Below are 23,451 nucleotides of genomic sequence, written 5' to 3' on the forward strand. Positions count from 1 at the left end.
TCTTTGAAGATCTTAAAACAATAGCCTGACATTCCCATCTTAGTTTTTAACCCTTTTATTTTGTGTGTGAATAACCCAGAGGGGGACAGAACAAGGATTTGTTGGGAAATATACTTGTTTCCCCTATGTGTGTGGCACGAGAGCTAAACCAGGGTGAATTTGCAGTTTCCCACCTATTCATCCAAATTACATTTAAACAGGGTAAGAGAAGTCCTCTGCTTTATTTGATGTGGAAGATGGTTCCATAGAAAATGTAATGTATGTCAAACATACATATCACTCCAATATTTTCTATTTGTGTTGCAAAAGCGATTGAGATCCCTTGAGTGGGTGTTTAGGCTAATATTGGACTTGTGAATGTGTAATAGGTCTGACAGGATAGGGTTTGTTGAGGGTCTATATGTGAGGCAAAGGTTGCCTCTTAGTAGCAAGTATGATACCGAGAAGGGGTCAAGGCACTGAGATGGTCTGCATAGCTTTTGTGATTTGTCCTTGATTTTTTTTTACTCTGAAATTATTGTTGTCACCCGATTTGTGACAAGTGTTTGGACAGGTAAATGCAGAATGGGGCATTATATTCAAAGATCAGCCTAATAAGAGCCATGTGCAGTGGAATGATTATATTCCTGGACTTGGATGCCATACCATTAGATATAGGTTGTACGATAAATTTTGGACACATGATGATCAAAGAACAGTTTGTTGTTGACAAAAGTCCCAGTTCCCTGACTACAGGATCAACATTCTGGGTTGTGTTGTTAATGTGATGGTTATAAAGGAAGTTATACCTACTAAAGAATATGATTATAAATTTCTTGGCGCATAATTTCAGTCTATTTTGTTTGGCAAAAGGCTTCTTGGAGGATGTTTTTGTCCTCTGGGAAGTTTATGATGTCGCCAAATTTACAGACGTCTGCAGAATTGGTGAGCCATAAAACATTAACATTTTCTTTGACCCTCGAGAAGTAAATGCCAAACAGGAGTAGCCCAATGACCAAACGCTGAGGTGGAAGGCCTTTTAGAGAAAAAGTAGATGCACTCACCTTAATTTGCTGAGTTTTGTTTGTGAGACAGTTTGCTCTCAGATGGGTTACACAGGAATTTACGATTATCTGGGACAGCGTATCTACAATGCACAGGTGTGGGAAGTGCCATTTTCCTTTCTGGATATGCATTTTGTACTGACTTGTCCTCCTCCATTGCTTCAGTCATTTTATCAAAAAAGTCGACCAAGTTAAGCAGGCAGGATCTGCCTTGATCTATCTGAACAGGCTTGGGCTGGGTGGCTTCAGGTTATCTATGTCCTTTTTTATTAATTCCATAATGATCCTTTCCATAGCATTACAGATGAGGCAGGTCAGTTTTATGGCTCTGTAATTACCTGAGTCCATTGAGGCCCCAACTTTGAGCAGTGCGATAACTATTGCTGTCCTTCATTCTTCTGGCATAAAGCCTCTCTGGATGCTGGTACTGAATAACCTCTGTAGGACATCTGACAAGTCATGTTACTGGGTGACCAGGAGGCAGCCTGTTATGTTATCAAATGCAGTATCAGTAGTGTTCATAGCCTTGCATAGCACCCTGAACACTATGATATGGGAATATAGGAGGGGAAAGGGGTGAAGTTTGAACTAAATTTATCTGCTAGTAGAATGCATATGTCCTGTGTGTAGTATCATTTGCTGAGTATTGTTTCTAATATTTCTAACATAGTTAAGGAAGGCTTTTTTTTTTGGGGGGGGGCTATTTTTATCTTACATCTGGCTTTGGCTGATTTTATCTGGGATCAGAGTTACTTGTTAAGTTTAACAAGAGCATTATTAGCATTGTGAGAGTCACATTCATTTTTGCATGCAGTTAATTTTTTTCTTTTATTATACTGCCTATTTATACTACGGTTCTACCATGGGGTTTGTTTTTATATTTGACATTGTATCCGGTTCTGAGGGTGATAGGCACTTCTAGGCAGCTGTTTGCATGAGCATAGAATTTTGTGGTATTGAGCTCTGCATAAGCACTGGGAACATAAAGATGGGAGGGGCTTTTGAATTTAACCAGGTCATCACTCAGTTTTAGTAGATTGGCCTTGGCAAAATCTCTGATACAGAGGTATGTCAGAGTCACATGGGATATATGCAAATGACCCTTATGAACATCAGGTGTTTCAGCTATATGGCAATTCTGAATGCACATGACTTATCACTTTTAAGTCATTTCAATGGATAATTTCAGGCCAGTAAAGTGAAACCCCATATCCCATATGTCTCTGACACAAGAGGTTTGAGAGATCACTCAGTGGAAGTTCTAGCTTGGCTGGAGTTTTTATTTAGTTTTTACTGATTTGTTTTTCTGTGTGACCTTCTCACTCTGTTTTAGTTTGTTAGTTGGGATATTTTGCAGTCACTCTAATGGTAATGGACATCAGATGGGTATAACAGCCCTGTGTTTCTTATGCTTGGTGAAACACTGTGCTTATAAATTTGTAACAAGGCTGAAATATGCATATCCACAGCTAGTGGGTTTGGCTTTATTGGCCTGAAATTGTCCATTGAAATGACTTAAAAGTAATATGTCGTGCACATTCAGAATCGCCATATAGCTGAAATACCTGATGTTCATAAGGGTCATTTGTATATATCCCATGTGCTTCTGACACAAGAGGTTTGAAAGATCACTCAGTGGAAGTTCTAGCTTGGCTAGAGTTTTCATTTAGTTTTTACTGAATACAGAGGTATGGGAACATGCTTCCAGATTCTGTATTAAAGTGACTGTGACTGATTTGTGTTCCAGTTTGACCAAGGTGAAAGTTTTAATTGGTGGGGATCAAAGCTGCACAATATTGGCAAGAACCAAAACCAGAATTTTATTACCTATGACTGGAGCATGGGCTAACTGATCGAGAGACTTTGTATTGAAGAAATCCAAAAATTCCTGGGCATATATGTTTGAGGATGTATAATCCTCCTAGTTAATGGCATGGCAGTTGAAGTCTCTTAAGAGAATAAAGTCTGACTTAATGCATAGGGACTCTATTGTGGTTAGGTAGGAGATATGGGCTGAAGGGGACATAGGAGGGGGTACCATAGTGAGCTATGATTTAAAAAGTGTTTAGATGTATGTTTGTATGTGTATATATATATATATACATATATATATATTTATAGTTTCACTTTATAATCCCAAAATAGTGAAATATCAAAATTCAGTATCTCGAGACTGTAAAGCCAAAAACTTCAAAACCCGAAACCCCAAAAGCACAAAATTCAAAACCGCAACTGCTCACATACACACTCTACACACAAATAAGCACACATGCACCTTCCTCCCTACACTACAAACCAACAAAACATGCACAAACACAAATAAACAAACAAACGTGTGGACCCTACATATAATCAGGGGGGCAAGCACCCCTGCACCCCCCCCATACCCCCACTACTTACATATACTAACTCCAAGGTTGCAATAAAAACACAAACACATAAAAACAACCACTACACATTCTACACTTCCCTTGCACAAACACACATCATATACATACAAATACCACCACTCTTAACACTTACACACTCACAATCATACCTACCTACCCTAACCCACACCTGAAAACTCCAAACACACTCACACACACTAAACTCCCAACACAAAACCACTAGCAAAACATAACTTACCTGAATCTCCAGCCTCATCCACATACCATACCGCACATCGCAGACAAAGGGAATCCCATGTCATGTTCACACCTCCACAACCGCAGATTCAACATTTCTGCATTCAGCATTTCTGCATTCGGCATTCTGCACGTTCATGCAAGTGCAGTTTCGACACTTCGGTCTCATGCTACTGAAGTTCGATATTTCAGTAGTTTGAGATTCTGAAGTGAAACTATATATATATATATATATATATATATATATATATATATGTATATATATATATATATATATATATATATATATATATATATATATATATATATATATATATCTACTAAATGTGATTTGGAGGAGGTCCTGGTCATTATTTGACTAATGAGTCTGGAGATGATCTTTTTTTCTTTTTTAAGAATATGGAGACATTACCACATTTAGTGCCTTCATCTATTGCAATGGGCCTGAATGTGTGGTAGGTATTGAAATCCTGTACTGATGGAGTCGTCTCCATAGTCTTAACCAAAGTCTCTGTGACAATGTATATATCAATGTTTTTCAGGGTAAGGAGTACTTGTAAAAAGTGGCGCTTTTTGTAAGAGCTCTGAAAGCTGAGCAGCAATACTTTTAATATATTTGGATTTTTTTGTTGTTGTTATGTTGGAAGGCTTAGAAGACTGACAATCCCTAAAACAGACATTATGGGGTCGACAAGGATTTAGACAATATATGAAAGCCTTATGTATAGGTTTAGGTCATACCTGGTAAAGCAGATAGACTCTCTACCTTCTTCTCCCAGGCAGATTTATATTGCGCCACATTAGAACGACACCCTAAGCTGAGCCAATAATGAAAAATCATTTGTTTCTATTGTGGCACCATTCTTGGTAATGGTAATATGCTGCTCTAGTAAAAAAACAGATAAATCTACAAGTACTATGAACTTGACAAAGGGACAACAACCAAATGAACAGTCCTCAGTCCACAGATTTGTTTATTAAAAAACAGTAAACATTTTTTTTCTTTTGAAGCGCTTTTCGTTCAGTACAATATCTTAAACTTCTTCAGATAAAATGGCTTAACATTCACTCTGTTTAAATACAATTAAATAATCTGTCCAAAGAAAATTAACATACTTAATTGGCACTATTTGGGAGCTATTAACTCTTTGCTAACTTCTTATAAATTAATGAAACCACATTTTAAAATGTTAACAGAATTGTTACTATCTAAGCAGCATGTGTAACCAACCAAGCAACATAAACAACACCAAATAACATTGTTCTTAAAATAATACAGTAGCAATAGTATCTAGTATTAATGTTAAAATAAATACATTTTTCCTATTCCTAACCAGACCAACGAAATGAACCTATACATTCTACTAGAATCTACTTATCGAGTTAAACTTTTTAACTTCAAGTAACATAAAATCGAACATGTTTCATTTAAGCCTAGATATTGACAGGCATTTACTTGAAGTTGCCCCAGTAGTTCCCATTTTTCTAGTAGAATAGAACTTAGACCCCCTCTGGTGTCTAATGACACCTGATCGATGATTCTGAATTTAAACTGGTGTGTAGGAAAATTTATTATATGCCTGGCAAATGCATTTTCTGACTTACTTCTATTGATACAATAAATGTGCTCGTAAACTCATTCCCTGAACTTCCGATCGGTCTTTCTAATGTAGAAGGCAGGTCATGATTGGCATTGGGCCAAGTACAGTATCATTTTTGAGTTGCAGTTAAATGTTGACTGTTTTTTAATAAACAAATCTGTGGACTGAGAGCTATTCCTTTGGTTGCTGTTCCTATGTCAATAGGCTGCTCTAGGCTAGGTTTATACCTGCCTTAGGCACATGTTATAAGAGCTCTACCATGTCTTTATTGATGTAATTCAGGGAGGTATATTTCAAGTAAATTATCCCCAATTGTACTTTAACTGTGTCATATGTGTACATGATGCAAGGACATGAGCACATGCATGATGCAGTGAATCCTGGCACCTAGCAGGAAACTGACCATGATGATCTCCTTGAACAGCCTGATGAGTGCCGTATCAGTGTGTGTCTCACAATGGAGTCACTTATGACTATGATAACAGAATGTGTGGTGGTTTGCCTTATGGGCTTTTGAACTGAGTGAGTGTGACTCTTAGATTTAAGTTTCTTGGTGTGTTTGGGAGGTTGATGAGGGCACTTGTTTTTTACATTAAGGTTAGGAGGCCTTTGTGGTTTAACTAAGTTACTTTTAGGTCTATTTGTTTGGTCTGTGGTGGTGTGTCATATTGACAGCATGCATGTTATTTGTAGTGGCTTTGTGTGAGAGCATTGCCTCCAATAACATTATTTAACTACATCTGTTATATACTGTGTCAATTTGTTTAAGTAGTAGGCAGTTGTCAGTAAACATGAGACAGCTGCTACATTGTCTCAGGATGCCCATTTCAACCATTCTGGCCAAAGATATGTCTGGATCGTGCAAAACCATGGTTCCATGTGCTTACTAATGTGGATTGAAGGAAGAGTAGTGCCTATGATTTTTGGAATTGATTACCGAAAGTGTTATGCATCTGGTTGTGGAGATAGTGTTATTCTCAACATAGGTGTTTGCATCTAAGAATCAGTTAGCCTTCACTCCTTCTCTCACCAGCATTGACATAATTGCTCTAATCTCAGTCTTTCTTCCTCAGAAGTAGTAAAACCCAGATTTTGCTGGGTTCAGTACACTTGCTATAGTCTTGTCTTGGTAGATACCCCTACTGCAGCTGGAAGCAACAGAAACATAAGGTGCAGAAAGGCCCATATACATTGTCCAATCAGAGACCAGCAAGAATCAATGCCCCTCTATTCTTTCTCTAATCAAGATGAAAGCAGTACCATTAATCCCAAGCTGATTCTTAAGAAGCAATTGCAATGGTTTCCAGTGATTGGTAATGTCTAGAAAGGCTAGAAAATAACATCCTTCTGCTCCTTCTCTCACTAGAAGCAAAACACAAGCACTATTCCTAAGCTGATTTCAGTGAACATTTTTTCTACCATGCAAAATTACAAACCTATGAGCATTTCTTTATGCTGTTCTCATTGGTGATAATGCTTTGCAATCCTCAACATTTATTATTTTCTCCTTTTTTCTTGTTTCCACTGTATACTTTCTTTGTTCCTGTTTATCACACCCTTATCCAATAATTACTACCTCAGTCACAGACTCGCCCAGGGATTCATTCATTTTAGATATGTGTCACTCTGGAGCTAGTATGGTTATCATTGTGTGTGACATGCAGCATTGCTAATCAAGTATGGAAGAATCCAACACAACAAGCAGCCCCAGCTCAAACCCACAACATAGGCTTGCAGCCACATCGAGTAAAGGCAAGGCTCAAGTACATAATGTAAACAAAGGAGTGCAAGTGCACGCACAATGCACAACAACAGATTGGTTAATGAGGAATAAATAAAAGGAAGGGGAATCCTAACAACAAGTGAATAAGGAAGTTTGATACTATTGGCCATTACAATGTGTATAAGAATGGACATGTGGCAACTTCACTGGCATTGTCATGAACAGTAAGACACAATCAGTAAATGTGCAGGAGAAATGTGTTGTTTGAAAGAACATACGAGTAACAAAACCTCACAAATTCTCATAGCCATACATATGAAACTACCAGTACAAAAATAATGGAAAAGCTCATGCACAAATGTGTGGGTAAATTGAAAATATTAAGGAACTCCTACACATACTGCCCATACATGTACTGACAGTGGATGCAATAGCAGTTGTGGCAGTAACTGGCAATACCATGTTTTGAAGTGTAGAAAGTAAGACTGAAGGACACATCCAAATAAGTTTACATGGTGCAATTTACAACGATATGCCACAGAAACAGAGCAATCATGCTGAACAGAAAGCAAAAAAAAATATTCTGCACTAAAACTCATTTCTGGTTTGTAAAATGTAACAGATGAGATGTATGTACACAGAAAATGTAAGATATGTCAGGAAAACTTTTACCAAGATCTAAATCTTGCTAGGTAGAGGTCGTGGAGGCAGTCCATTAATAACTTAGTGTGTGTGTGTGTGTGTGTGTGTGTGTGTGTGTGTGTGTGTGTGTGTGTGTGTGTGTGTGTGTGTGTGTCTGTGTGTGTGTGTGTGTGTGTGTGTGTGTGTGTGTGTGTGTGTGTGTGTGTATGCCTATGGACATGATAAAAAATGTGATAGCAAGACCACTCATAAAAATTACCTCCTAGGAGAAAAGTGTGGCAGATGCCATTATTGTTTAGGGACAGTAGTTGCATGAACTGTTTCAAAGTATTATGTGATTGGAGTGGAAAGCATGTGTACCTATGTAAGCATTATATTATGTATGCACGTTAAACCCTATACCCTGTCCCACTGTGCCATAGCAATCTTCTCAGGGATTTATGTCATGTTTGAAAATATCTAATGAATTGAGCATTGTGCATTTATTTATTTGTAACAAAAATAACTTCACTCAACAGAGTAAATGCTTCTGCGCTAATCTGAAACCAGTTGAAATAACATCCAAAAACACAAAGGGACAGAAGGCAACCACCAAACTTACAATAATCCAGTCTTGTTCTTATGAAAATCTATATAATCCTTTATTTGGCATGCACTAGGTAAGCGATTTCACTATCAGCTTCATCATACCATAAAACATTCTCATTGCACAAACAATTGTTTAAATAGCGGTCATGTGACTCTGAATCAATCAACTTATTAACTTTTAAAAACACATTAGCTTTTTCAATGCATTGTCTAAGATTACTTAAACATTTAAAAGTTGCTTAGAATAACAGTACATGCATTCTATCTTATACATGCATGTCCTCTCTCACCAGATCCATAAACCTTATCTTAGGCCTTCCTCTTTTCCTGTTACCTGGCAGCTTCATCCTTAGCATCTTTTTCCCAATATACTCTGCATCCCTCCTCAGCACATGTCCAAACCAATGTAATCTTGTAGTACATTAAACATAGAATATTTAAAATGAACATATTTATAATTCCAGGCCAAACTAATCCAAGCATTAAATACTAATGCCTGGATTAGTACACACAACGTTATAGTCATTTGTAACATTACCATCAGGTTGCAAGTTAACTGTGAAACTACTAGAGTTTATAGCCAACAGTTGGAGACTGGCCTGTAACAATGCTGGTGTTTTCTTTGCATTCACCACTACCTCTATTGCATGACAGTCAAAATATCCATGCTGCCAGAAGCAAATTCTCAGCAGTTTTTTGCCGCAAGCCAACAAATGTCAGTCACTATTCCCCATCATTAACTGCTTATCTTGCTTTGTGCTATCCTTCAAGCAATGAAAATTCAATACATGCATCACTATGCTGGCTATGCTCATAAGGAAGTAAGCAACTTGTTGATGAACAGTACCCACCAATCCAAAATCCAAATGTAGCATATTACACATATGGATCTGTTTAATAAGACATTCTTGCCTGCCACCATTATATTGTGAAAAAAATAATAAAAAAGCACACACTGCTGGATCTGAATATATGAAATGCATGTCAAGATCCTCTTGCCCTATGCACTAACTGATGACACCACAGCAGAAATCATATCTTAGCTGTCAGTAGGCACACTGTTGAAGGGATAACTTTGGAGTTGTGTTTGAATGCATATGGGTTCCAAAAAAGGGAGTACAAAAGTTGGTGTTTCTCTCTCCCATTATAAATGCTTCCATTAAGTGAAATTATAAACATCACTTCTCTTGGGGAAGCCAATCCTGTCTTTCAGCTTTATCTTACAGACTCATTGATTATACCCTGTCTGTTCAGCACCTGCCTATGTAAGTTCAGTTTGTAAAACTGTGTATTAATGTCGACATCGAATAAACCATATCAAAACACCATAAGGCACATACATGAAGGGAATAAATCATCAGTGTGTTTGAATGGTTATGACTGCCTTAAATGTGGCTTTAGCTCCAAAATCTTTTAGCCATTTCATAGTTTACACAGATGTGAGTCATCAATATCACTGACTGCTGAGTAAACCAGTCTTCTGTCAGTACTGTCCTGCATGCATACAGCAGTTACACACAGCCAGATTAAAACTTCAGCCTATCTAGGTCCACAGTCTGTAGCATTGTATATCATCTGCTGATGCTATGGAAGATCTCATAATAAGAAGTGCCAGCAGGAAACAATTGAAGAGATGACTTCAGTGTTGCTTTTAAATCCACATGGCTCACTTAAAAGGGGTTAGATGGATCACACTCCAGTAGCCATATACGTGTTACCCCCTGAGCTGAATTATCCGCATACAATCTATTGATTAAGTCACTCCTATTTCAAATAATCTGTTATACAAACATAGGAGGCAGACATTGTTGGAGTCAAACACCTACCTTTGTAAATCCACACTCTTACAGAGCCATGCATTAGCCACTCCTTACACAGAAGTTTTACAAGTGTCACACATTTGAAGGGGCGACTTTTATCATTGTGCTGCAAGGCATATATTTGACCTAAAAGGGAGTGATAAGTGGGAGGAAGCCTTTCCCATATAAGAGCTTAAAGTGTACACATCACACCTGTTGGATAAGCCAGTCCTGCTTGTCACTATATTCAGACACACTCATACTAGTCAGACATTGCTAGATTTGAACACCAGACCATCTAAGTCCATAATCTGTAAAACTGTGCATTAGTGGCTAACACCACAACAGAAGTCTTACAACAAAAGGAGACAGTGCACATTTGAAGGATTGACTTCAGCATTGTGTTGCAAGGCAAAAAAGAGTGAAAGAGTAGGAGGAACACACTCCCCTTGCAAATATTTCTACTAAGATGGAGTCTGTTGGATAAGCCAGTCCTTTTTGTTAACATGTGCTGGCACACTCATACAAGTTATAATTGGTGAATTCCAGCACCTGCCTATTTAAGTCCACAATGCTTACGACTGAATTAATTCCTTAATATACTGAAGAAGACTTATAACAGATATCAGTCAGAACACACATGTAGTTTAAACAACATGTTTGGGGTGCTTGGCAATGTGGTCTGACAGAAAGACAGACATCAATGCTTTGATCACAACTCATTAAATACTTTAGCAAGAAGAACAACACATAATTCAGTTTAATTGTTATGCTAAGGATTGGTGCGTATGTGTCTATAATAATCTCCAGATTATTGCATGCAAGTCTTGTGGTTGTGTGTACATTATTGACAAGTGTCTCTGATGCTTATACAGCATGAAAGGGTAGTACATACATGCTAAGCATGTTCACTGCACATTCACATAATTCTGCAGTTATGTTTGTAGTTCTACCACTTCATTGAAACACACTTAAAAGGGTAATAAGACACAATGACACACTCATTTACAAGTAGAATTACAAAGACTACATTATAATGGAGTCTTAATATCTGGAATACAGTAAGCCAACAAACCGTTTGCAAGCATTTTCATTCTGTCACAGTTGCTTCCTGATGTGCACTGCTGGCAAGCTCATTTGTCCAACTGATGGCATGGTATTAGCACATGTATAATTATTTTTTTTAATTTTTTTTTATTTTTAGTTTAGGATGACAACTAGCAGTGACCTTTACACCACTCAGTGTCAAGCGTGATGCTAATGAAGAGTAGAAAAAGAGACATTTCTGACTGTGTGTGTGTGTGTGTGTGTGTGTGTGTGTGTGTGTGTGTGTGTGTGTGCCCGTGTGTGTGCATGTGTGTGACATTTCTGATGTGTGTGCGTGTGCACATGTGCGTGTGCACGCGAGTGTGTTTGTGTGTGTGTGTGTGTGTGTGTGTGTGTGTGTGTGTGTGTGTGTGTGTGTGACATTTCTGACTGTGTGTGTGTGTGTGTGTGTGTGTGTGTGTGTGTGTGTGTGTGTGTGTGTGTGTGTATGTGTGCTTGTGTGTCTGGTATATTCATCTTATGTTTGACATTATTAAAACTCTGTAATGCTGTTAGCAGTATAGAGTTGACAATAGTGAGCAGGCAGAGAGTAGGATACTGGTAAAGTAATTAAGGACTAAATAAGACAGTGGTGGTAGACTAACATCTTTCCACTACATCACTAGGTAAAATTTGATGAGAAAAAAAAAACTTTAAGTAATGTGGAACACAATTCTAGATTTGAATACCTGAATAAGCCTGAGCATTACCTGAGAACACTGCAGAGGAGTTCATATTCGAGTTAGCAAAATCACAAAGTTGAAGGGACCCAACAGATTTATGAAGTAAAGGACTATATGGACATCAGGAATTACAGCAGTTCTGATAATTGAAACATCCACTATGGTCTACATTAAACCCTACAGCCAATTATACATATAATAATGACTATCTTACAATTGTGCTATCAATATTGCTTTCTGTTGTATAGTGGGGCTAAGCAGTATATGACTACAACCAACGGCAAAACTCATTATTTTTTGTCATGGGACAGGCAGCTGCAGTTAAGCATGGGCAGCAGTGCTAATCAATGCCAAGTGTCATGCAAATGCTGGGGACAGAAGTGGAAAGTTTGCTGTATGAGACATTTGTTGCCATGTATGTGGTATGAAAATCTATTGTTGACTAGGTTAAAGGTGTGAAATGGGGTTATAAGACACTGGTGAAAATGAGGAGCAAGCAGAGGGTCATGCACTGGGGAAGTTATTAAGGAATATGCAGGATGTTGGTGAAGACAGAGCACCACATCTATTTACTTCTTCATAGCCTAACATTGTACTTCTATAAATAATTTGACAAATTTGGATAGTCACATCATAAAGAGTATATGACAACAACTTAATAATGTTGTTTGACCACCTTGACCAAATGAAGTGCTTCATACACACATATGTGAAGTAGGAGAGCTACTGTATGAGGCATAGTTGTCTTACTTATTTATTTTTGAGGATTTTTTTTAAGAGAGAAATATGGTGGGGAAGGTATTTAGAAATAAGAGGGTTAGGTATGTAGGGTAGGCTAGATAGCAGGTGCCGGCATACAGTGCATAAAATACAGACTCGAATAGTGATGGAAACAAGAGTCTGGGGATACCACGACTGATTAAGTATGGTACTTACATCGACATCTGTGCAGTGACAGAGACCTGTTCAAGGCTACAGAGAGCACCCCTGCATTACCAGGCAATAATTCATACCACACCTTTCGGCTACTTAACTTGAACTGAAACACTAAAGATGGAGGCGTGTCCATATTCATTAAGGATATCCAAACCTCCATGCTAGTTGCTCAGCATAATGCATCCGAGATTATCCAAGTGCAACTAAGTCTGGGCAAGACCGCAATCCAAACTGTAAATTGCTACAGATCCCCTACCATGACCCAGGATTCCTACTCCTCATTTCTTGATACACTGGAAAATATTAGGGTACAACCCAACAACTTAATAATGGGTGATTTCAACTACCCCACCATTAACATGGGAAAACTACTCATGTACCAACTGTTTTGCTCAACGTTTTCTGGAATTCATAAAATCCAATGCCTTGGATCAACTTATCCACACCCCCACCAGGGGCAGCAATATCCTAGACCTGGTCATTACCAACATGGGTGACCGGTGTTCCACACCAGAGGTCAATTCCTTGTTAGTCAGATCCGACCACAAGTTAATCAGCCTAGACATCCACATCCTGCCCCCACCCCCCATTAGGGAAACCATCATAAAAAATTTCTCCACAACCAACTTCACGCTTCTTAAGACAGAAGTGGCAAACTTCACGACACCCATACAGATGGACAATAGAGGTACAACTGCTGAATCCTACACAAATGCACTATATAAGCACTTACACAAGTGCATGGATCATGCTATCCCTAACAGAACCAAGACGCTATCCTCCAAAAAAAGGAAGCCAATCTGGTGGTCCCCTGCCATAAACAAACTGTACAACAGAAGAATGAAACTGTTGCAAAAAAAGAGTAAAATCCCATGACTGGAGGAACTCCATGGTCAGCCTCAGTAGGAAGCTGAGATTCCTCAAAAATCCTTCAAAGCTAGTTACGAAAACAAAATCACCACTGATTCTAAAAACAACCAGAAAGCATTCTATAGCTATGTCAAGAATCTCAATGGCAACACTCAGATCTGCTCTGAGTTACAGCACAATGCCACTAAATATACAGACCCAACTGATATTGCCAATATCCTGGCAGATAGGGTCATTGCTAACTTTACCCCCTCTCACCCCCTAAATGGCCCATCTCTATACTGGAAGAATGCAAAGTCCCTGTAATCACGGCAGCACAGGTAGAAACCACACTCTCTAAAGCCAAGAACACAGCATCCACTGGGTCTGACAACATCACAGGTGGCATTCTACATGAGCTACAGAAAGAACTGGCACCCTACCTAAGCACCAAGTTCAATCATAGTCTCACCTCAGGCGTTCTGCCCCCTGAATGGTGCACAGTGACAATTATTCCACTCCACAAAGTGGGAGCCACCACGGACCCTGGGAACTACAGCCTCATTAGCCTAACAAGCCTGGTATGCAAAGCCATGGAACATATCATCATGGAACTTATAAACTAAGACATTGGTAATTTCCAAACTCTGGACTCCAGCCAGTTTCGGTTTGTAAAAGGCAGATCATGTCTCCTAAACCTGATAGACTTCTTTGAAGCAGTCACCAAAGCCATAGACAAGGGTAAGGTGGTTCACACAGCCTATGTAGATCTCGCCAAGGCTTTTGACACCATCACCCACTCTGGAATTATAGATAAACTCACTAAACTAGGTATAAATCCCTATGTCACAAGATGGGTTGCCAACTGGCTCACTGACAGAACACACACTGTGAAGTAGCATACTCCAAATCCGACTTCAGACCAGTGATAAGTGGAGTACCACAGGGTTCAATCCTGGGTCCTCTCCTGTTTGGTATCTACTTTTCTGAAGTACAGGCTAACACAGAAGGTCTTTGGCTAAAGAAGTCTGCAGAAGACTGCAAACTAGGAGCCATAATTGAAACTCCTAACAAAGTGGGTATCCTACAAAAGGGCCTCACTGAGACAGATGCCTGGTGACAAAGTCATGGCCTCAAGCTCAATGCCAAAAAGTGCATTGTCATCCCCTTTGGTAAAAACTCTGTACCCATGTGCTACCACATAGGTGGTAGTCTACTTAACACCAAAAGTGTGATAAGAGACCTTGGGACACAGGTGGACAGTAGTCTCTCCTTTGATAATTACATTGACACAGTAGTCAGGAAATCCTTCTACGTGGCACACCTCATCACAAAAGGATTCTCATCCAGGAAAAAAGAGGTCATTGTTCCCCTCTACTCATCACTTATTAGACCCATTATAGAGTACAAAGCCCCTTTTGGTATTTACCTCACAAGACATCTACAACAACTGGAAAGGCCACAGAAATACCTCACAAAGAGGATTACCAGCCTCAAAACGATGCCCTATGCAAACCGTCTCAAAAAACTCCAGCTTTACTCCGTCGCATATCGCCTACTCAGAGGCGATCTCTGCCTAACAAAAGCTATGTCAAACCCAGAGCTGTTAGCATGCTCCACTTAAAGAAATCCCAATCTCTCCGAGCTACATGCTCTAGGGACATAAACCTTGTCACCACAATAAACAAAACATGCTGGAGGGATAGATTTCTGTCCCAGAGACTTCCCATACTCTGGAACAAACTACCTATCTATATCAAACAAAGTTCCTCATTAGCACTCTTCAAGAAAAAATCTTGATGATTGGATGGGAAATAGGAAATTCACCCCGGGGACCACCTCTGTGGATCTGCTCAACAGGGGCACAGGAAAATAATTTTCTTTGGTGGCAAAAGCCAGGGTACCTTTTTGGCTAGGCTTGTATAGGCCCTAGGGCCAATAGCCTAGTACCTACCTATGAACTTATGAACCTGTGAACTTCCGAGGTACATACCTTTTCTGAAGTGAGTAAAGTAAGAATCTAGAATTCACCCTCAGAAATTTCACCTTTGTTGGTGGTTTCAGATAACATGGAGCAGAGATATAGCAATCTGCTGCAGGATTCTTTCCATAGAGCTGATATGAGTACCAAGGATCATAATTTCCTCCACCAGCCTTCTCATCTCCTTTTGGTGACATAATTTTCACCTTCACTGACTCTATCTAGGTAGGTGCTACTGTACCAGACCCTAGGGCAGAGCTACCTGACAAAGATGGTACAGGACGTGCAGAGTGCTTTTTGCCTGTGCTGCCTGTGGTGGTACCATCACAGCCAACTGTGGCATGATGGTCATCTGAGCCCATGAGGATGGTGTAGCTCCTCATGCTGAGTCGTTTTGCAGCAGGAAAGGTGGCAAAAGTGTCATAATGCAAAAAAAAAAGAGTGTGGGAATAGACAACAGAGAAAATATGATAAATGTCATAGAATTCTCATAGAATTGTCATATATCCTAGCCAATGCAGATTCCTACATAAATATTTAGATTTATCAAATCCACTGACACAGTAAATCTTAATCTCCTCAATATTATACACATTATGGAAATAGCAACGCTGGTTTGTGCATTACTAGTCATGGAATGTCTTTGTGAACTAAGTAAAATGATTTTTAATTTACTGATTGCATAATAACATGTATTAAGTAATACATATTAATTGCTGCTATTAGAATTTGAACCCACAGCCATCCAGGTTTACTAAAGCATTGGCTAATGACACACACACATGTACCTACACCTACCATTCCTGTAAGTATTGCAATAGACAGTGTACCTTTGTTGGAGTAAAGATTTTAAGCAAATATATTTTATGTAGTGGTTTTGCTATATCATTTATTCTTGTAATATCTTAAATGCTAACAGATGTGTACTAAAGCAAGGCTTATTTACATGGCCAATGTCAAAGTCTTAGCACATGCAGAATTATTTTCTGAGTTTTTGCCTTAGGACATGACTTACCAGTTCTGTACAGTCATTCCTGAATGCTGACAGTGCTCCATGCTATCTGTCATACAAGAACATAAGGTGGAGGGCTGATTCTCACTTCAAGTAATTGGCTAGGTTTAAAATGGTCCTTCAGGGCAGTTAGCCTAATATTTACTTATGACCCAAGGAATGAGTCTCAATTGTTGACCTTGTGTGTGATGAGCTGTTGTTTTTAATGATGGCATTCTGTATTTATGTTATAAGAAATATTTAGGAAAGTACCATACATATTTTATAGGAGGCGATGTTCTGCACAACATATAACAGTACAATATACACTTCAGATCATTAAGATCTATGCTACATAAATACATTTCCAACATGTTTTGAATGACATGTTCCTATGCTCTTCATATTGCCCTTATTCATTAATATCTTGATAATTTTAGTACCTCAAATGTACTACTTATTTCACAGCATGCAGAAATGTACTTTTACTATAATAATTCATATGAACAATTCAGGTGACAAAGGTCACTTATCATGTTTAGCAGCCAGTGTACACTATTATATTGCAGTATTAACATTATAAATTAAATATGCATTTATTTATTTATTTTATTTATTTTACATTTATTTTACATTTGTTAACCGGGCTAGTCCAACTGGATATATTTCCATTTTCAACAAAGGCTCGGGGAGAAAAGCTCCACAGTAACATTTAAATCTTTATAATGTACAATTTTATGAGAAAAAGGAAACATGAAAGTGTAAGACAAACAGTACATGAGGGAACAGTAGTTCCAAAGTCCATACTATCTAAGAAACAATACCCTATACAAATAGAAATATTTACACCAATATAAAAATAATACAATCATTAGAAATCAGTAGAGCCTTAGCTACAGTAAAATAAGCTAATTAAGAAATACAGGAACTTTGAAAGGAAGAATATACTCCTACAGTAATGTATGTGAGGTTGTTAAAAAATATATTCACAGTTAGTTCATATCCTATTTTTAGGAAATAGTTTAAAGTAGTTTACGCTACTAAGGGGTAAGTAGTGTTTGAAAATGTAAAGGGGAGGGAGGATATAGAAACATGGCAAAAAAGAATGCAGACAATTAGTCAGGGTAACAACAAGGGCATAACCAGTTAGTTATAAGATGTTGCTTCAGCCTTTGTTTAAAAAGTGGGAAGGAGGGAAGTGCAGTTAGATCTGATGGCAACATGTTCCAGAATTTTCCAGTGGTATTTGAAAACAAGGAGTCACCTGCCATGTTATTAGATTTTGTATTGCTAGCCCGTAGTTTAGTGGAGGAGCGTAAGGAGTTGAGGTTTACATAGGGGATGATAAGGTTAGTGAGTATCAATGTGTTCTTGGGCTGGTAAAATATCCTATGAATAATGGTAAGTTGGGAGAGTATCAGAATGTTTTTTAGTTCAAGCCAGTTAAGTTGCTTTAAGTTCAGACAGTGATGGGTTCTAAATGGGTTCCCAGTGGCAAACCTTGCAATATTATTATAGAAGTTAGTTAGTTTAGTGAGATTACTTTTCTTCAGGTTGGTATAAATGGGGGAAGCATAGAGAAGAGTGGAGATTAAATGGGAGTCGGCAATAGTAGCTCTGGCTGTTGGTGTTAAGAATGGTTTTGTTCTATATAGGGAGCCTAATTTTCTATTTACGGATTTTATTGCGTTATTGATATGATTATCAAATGTAAGGTTATTGTCAGTTAAGACTCCTAATAGTTTAGTGGTAGAGTCTGGGGTTATAATGGTGCCATTATTTGATTTGATAGAGAAAGTGATTGGGGGGGACTTACTGTTAGGTGTAAAGAGTAATAGCTTGGTTTTTTTGGCATTCAAAAGGAGGCTACGTTTTAGGAACCATGCCTCGACTGAGTTGAATACTATCTGAGTTAGGGAATGTAGTTCAGATGTGGAGTTGGCAGAACATATGAGAGTGGAATCATCTGCATATTGTATGCAAGTAGCTTGAGGGATTGCTAAGTAAAGGTCGTTGATGAACACTGAGAGTTTAAACTATAGGAAAACAAGGATCGCACATGTAGTATGCATATAAACGTAAAGTATTTCTAATGTGGATTCAAATCCTGAACAGATTGTGTTGCTAGTCAGAAAGCATGTCACAACCACATTGAACCATGGAAGAAGTCACACAATAATTGAATTTTCTGCATTCAGTAATGTCCAAAGTTTTGACTTCAGTGTATTGCCACGTCTCATTTGTGTGACTGATAGCTAAGTCTTTGTACATGTGAAATTAAAAGTTTTTCTCATAAGAAGTAAACTGTCATTCAATGAAGGGTATCACTGATGGGCACCATTGTACAATGCCAAATGAAAAAAAAGGATGAAGCCAAAAAAAATGTATTCAAAAATCAGTGTGCTGATTTCTTAACTTTATGAGCTTATACAAGTAAAATGTGTACAGTAAGGATTCCTGCTTAAACAGAGATGGCACCATCTCAAGAGTCGATTACTGCACTTATGGCATTACATTGAAACATTGACACTATGTGGATGTTTTACCACTTGTGCATTTACAAATGAAAGTAGAAAAAGTCAGCACATGCGCTTAGCATTGTAATTCTGACATTTCCATTTATACTGCACTATATGTATATCAGCACACACTTTATCATTTGTCCTGTCATAGTGCATTTATACAATTGTGATCCTTATAGAAGTAAAGTGTGGGAAGTTGCAAACAGCTGTCTGCAGGAGAAGAGTTTCTGATTTTAATTTGTGTGCATTATTTCATTGCATTACCTTTTATCCATGAAAGTTTTACATTCTGATTCTGACGAAGTCCTCCTTGCGTGAGGACAAAAAGCACTAAATAAACATCCTTTTTTATATTTTATATCTTGTTTGTAAAGTTCCTTGGACTCTGCTCTAGCATTATTTTATTTGAAGGTAATGTTTTACATTTTGCCTTGATTGATTTTTTCTGTCTTTCTAAGTATATATATATATATATATATATATATATATATATATATATATATGTATATATATATTGCTGATAAATACTGTATCACTATAAACTATGCTAATAATTAAAGTCAGTCATCTTCTGTTTGTATCATAGCATCATACTTGGTGAAGGTAGACTACTACTCAATGCTAGTCACATACCAGCCTGTGACAAATAGTCTGAGAGCTCCATAATGTCTCTCTTCATACAGTCTAGGAAGGTACATCTTAGGTCATTTACACCAACTTAGGCTATGACTGAATAATACTGATGCCTGTAGTACAATGACTTGAGTAAATGTGTAACTTGGCAGATCCTGGCCTCTGACTGACTATTATGTCTTCTTTGTTTATCCTGGTGAGTGGGATATGAGTATGTCACACAATGGATTCCCCCTATGACTGGAATCCTGGGTAGTGTATTGGCTTGGTTGTCAAGGCTCCACTTGGTGTGGCTGTTTGTGCAATGTTAGGTGTTGTTTCTGTTGAGTACTATCAGGTTTGCTGAGGATAATTTTTGCAGCTAGAATGTCTAGGGGAGAACTTTGGGTTTGGGAATATTGCATTTAAGTGCTTCAGCAGGGTGCTAAACAAGTAATTGAATGAGTACAACTGCTAATGAGTTGGAGTTGCAAGGCAGTACCTAAACAAAAGACTTAATACTCACTTTTATACTGCTCAAGTGTGTGCACATCATCATGTAGGTACTAACAGAATGTTTAGCTTCCCAGCACATTGAGCAGATGGACTGATTCAGGAATGATAATGAGGTCAGACCTATATAACATGTTCCACGTGAACAGGAGATAATGTAGATAATATAAACAGAACCTGGGGTTATGGAACTTCCATCATGGTACGGACAAATTGCTTGGTTGCCAAAGTACTGCCAAACAAAACTGTTGCTTACAGTACAACTGTTGGATTTAAGATTCTTTAAGGAGGTTTATCTAAAATATTTCAAAGCAAGTGATCTTCTTTAAAGCCTTGCATCAAAGTTATATTTTGAATCTTTTTATTTGCAACAAATGCTGTCTAACCTTGCAAAGTGCTTTTTTGAAATTAACAAACAAAACTTTTGTTGTAGCAGTTCTCCATCACTTGTATTTCATGGGGTTTGGGCAACATCCTTAGCATGTGCAGACATGGCTGACGTAGAAGTGGATTATTGGTACATTAAACAACTGTTCTCTGTTTATACTGTTCTATCTGTTTAGTAGTTGTATACAAATATTCTTCTATGTACATTAAATCAGTTTGTTCCATTTATATCCTTTTGTAGGGGTGCATATGTGGATATTATGGGGTTTGCATTGATATTTTCAGAACTGTTTGGAATGAATATAAATGATGCCTCAATAATGAATAATTGCTCCTCAGAAGTAAATCAGTCTGAAATACCCACTTGGTATGTTTTTTGTCTGATATACAGATTTTATTTTTCCATCAGAGCAGAGATCTGTCTTACAAATCATAAAAAAGATATCAGGGCCAGGGAAATCTCCATACTCAAAAGCTGAGTATGAGGTCATGGTCCAAGGCCTTCATCTTTATGGGGCTTGGATCCTATATCATAATTCAGCCGACAAGTGCTTCAATGACCATGTCTGGCAACAGGTTGCTCATGATGTGAATGCTGTGGGTGACCAGATTCATGACTACATGAGTCCCAGACATAGGGCCGCTGAATAAGGTTACTGAAAGAACAAATTCTGTGGCACATGAGTAATGATCCAGTGGGAGTGGACCTTCTACTGAACCACCACCACTTACTAAGGGGGAGGAGTTCCTGTTGAATATAAGAGATCAAGACAGCTCAGAAGAGCTCTGCAATGCAGTGATGGATGTTGGGACAGAGGTGGATGACAACCAGGGTATTTTGGTTGGTAATACTCCAGGTATGCCATTCAGACATATACATCATTTAGTTTATGGTTTCTATTAAGTTGACTTAAGTTGTATGCTTATAATACCTCTCATCATTAGCAGCAGCATCTTCCTCACCAGATTGTCTTCTGCTTCTCTGCACGTATGACCAAACCACCATAATCTCTTTTCTTTGACTATCTCAGCAATTGGAGCTACTCTGGCTTCTTCTCTGAAGTCTTTAATTCTTCTTCTATCCCATAATATGCACCCATTTAAGGTACTTCACTTCCATTATCTAGAGCTTCTGGAACTGCTATGCTCTTACCACCCAGGTTTCTGTTCCATACAGCAATGTTGGTCATATCAATGTTTTGTACGCCTTACTTTTCAGCTTCTTTGACATTCTTTTGTCATATACTACCCCTGACACTTAGTGTTAGTTGGCTGCAGCCTCTATGTCCTCATTTAAACTTCCCTTTTTCTCAACCAACCCTCCCAGATACGTGAAGCTGTTAACCTGTTCCACTATTTGCCATTCTATCTCAGTTCTCAACTTTTTCCTGATTTCCCCCATTTGCTGCCATTATTTATTTATTTATTTATTTATTTATTTATTTATTTATTGACATTTGTTAACCGGGTTAGTCCAACTGAGCTTGTGGCCCATTTTCAGTGAAGACCCGAGGAGAAAAGCTCCAACAATACATTTCTATTACAGAGTAACATATTAATACAAAAAATAATGTGGTGAGAAACAATTATACAGAGCAAAAGTTTTACATTTGTTAAGTACATACAAATAAGTTAAAGTTCCAAGTATGGAGAAGGAGCCAAAAACACATTAAGAAACATAATTTTTCAGTGAGATAATGCACTGGGTAGAGCAGTAAAACAAAGTAAATATATAATTCTGCAGTTTGTGTGGCATTATGTAAATACTTTATGAGAAGTGAGAGGGGGGACTGAGTGGGGTCATTAATAATGGAGAGTGTAGGGGAGAGACTAAGTGTGGTCATTACAAGGGCAGGTCCAGAAATTGAGAAAATGTGTTTTTACTTTAGTTTTAAAGTGGGAGGTGTGTGAAATTATATTTAAGTCAAGGGAAAGTCTGTTCCGGGCATGGGCGACAGAGTGTTTATAAAGTAGTTTGCCTACAGACTTTGTTGGGTGGTAAATGTACAGTAGTTGTTGATTAGAGGTACGGAGAGTTTGGGATGGAGTGTAGATAGAGACTAAGCCAGAGAGAGATGGACAGCAGGAGGGTTTATAAAGGATTAAGTGAAGCATGTGAAATTGATAAAGTAGCAATAGTTGGGGAAGTTCAAGCCACTGGAGAGAGTTTAAGGCAGTGCAGTGGTGTGATTTGTATGGGGAGTTAGGAATGAATCTGGCTATTTTATGGTAAGTTTGTTGAAGTTTATTAAGAATGGTGGCCTGAATATTGGTAAGGACTGGGGCTGCATAAAGGAGGGTAGGGAGGAGGAGGGCCTGTCCAAGAGTAAGTCTAGCATCAGGAGTTAAGAATCTTTTGTTCTGATAAAGCAGGCCTAATTTCTAGTGTGTTCTTTTTATACATTGTTGTATGTGTACGTTGGACTTTAGTTCATCATCAATGATGACCCCTAGGAGTTTGGTATGGTTGTCAGGTTGGATAGTTGTATTATTATGTAGATGTAATACCAAAGGAGGTTTTATGGTGAGAATGAGAACGGGGAAGGAAAAGTAGGAGTTTAGTCTTTTTGGGATTAAGGATCAGTAGGTTTTGAGAAAGCCATTGTTCTGTGAATAGTAGGGCTTTTTGAGTTAGGGAGTGTAGCTCAGAAATGTTATTAGAGATAGAGATAAGTGTGGAGTCGTCGGTATATTGAATGAGAGAAGAATCTTTACAAGAGGAGAAAAAGATCATTGGTGAAGATGTTAAACAAAAGGGGTCCTAAGATGGAGCCTTGAAGAACACCAGTAGAGATGGGAAGAAAAGGGGAAGAGACTGACAGCCATTTGACAGATTGTTCCCTGGCAGATAAGTAATCATTGAACCAA

The sequence above is a fragment of the Protopterus annectens genome, chromosome 2.part0 (assembly GCF_019279795.1).
Source record: "Protopterus annectens isolate FY-2018-M chromosome 2.part0, PAN1.0, whole genome shotgun sequence".
NCBI classification, from domain to species: domain Eukaryota; kingdom Metazoa; phylum Chordata; order Ceratodontiformes; family Protopteridae; genus Protopterus; species Protopterus annectens.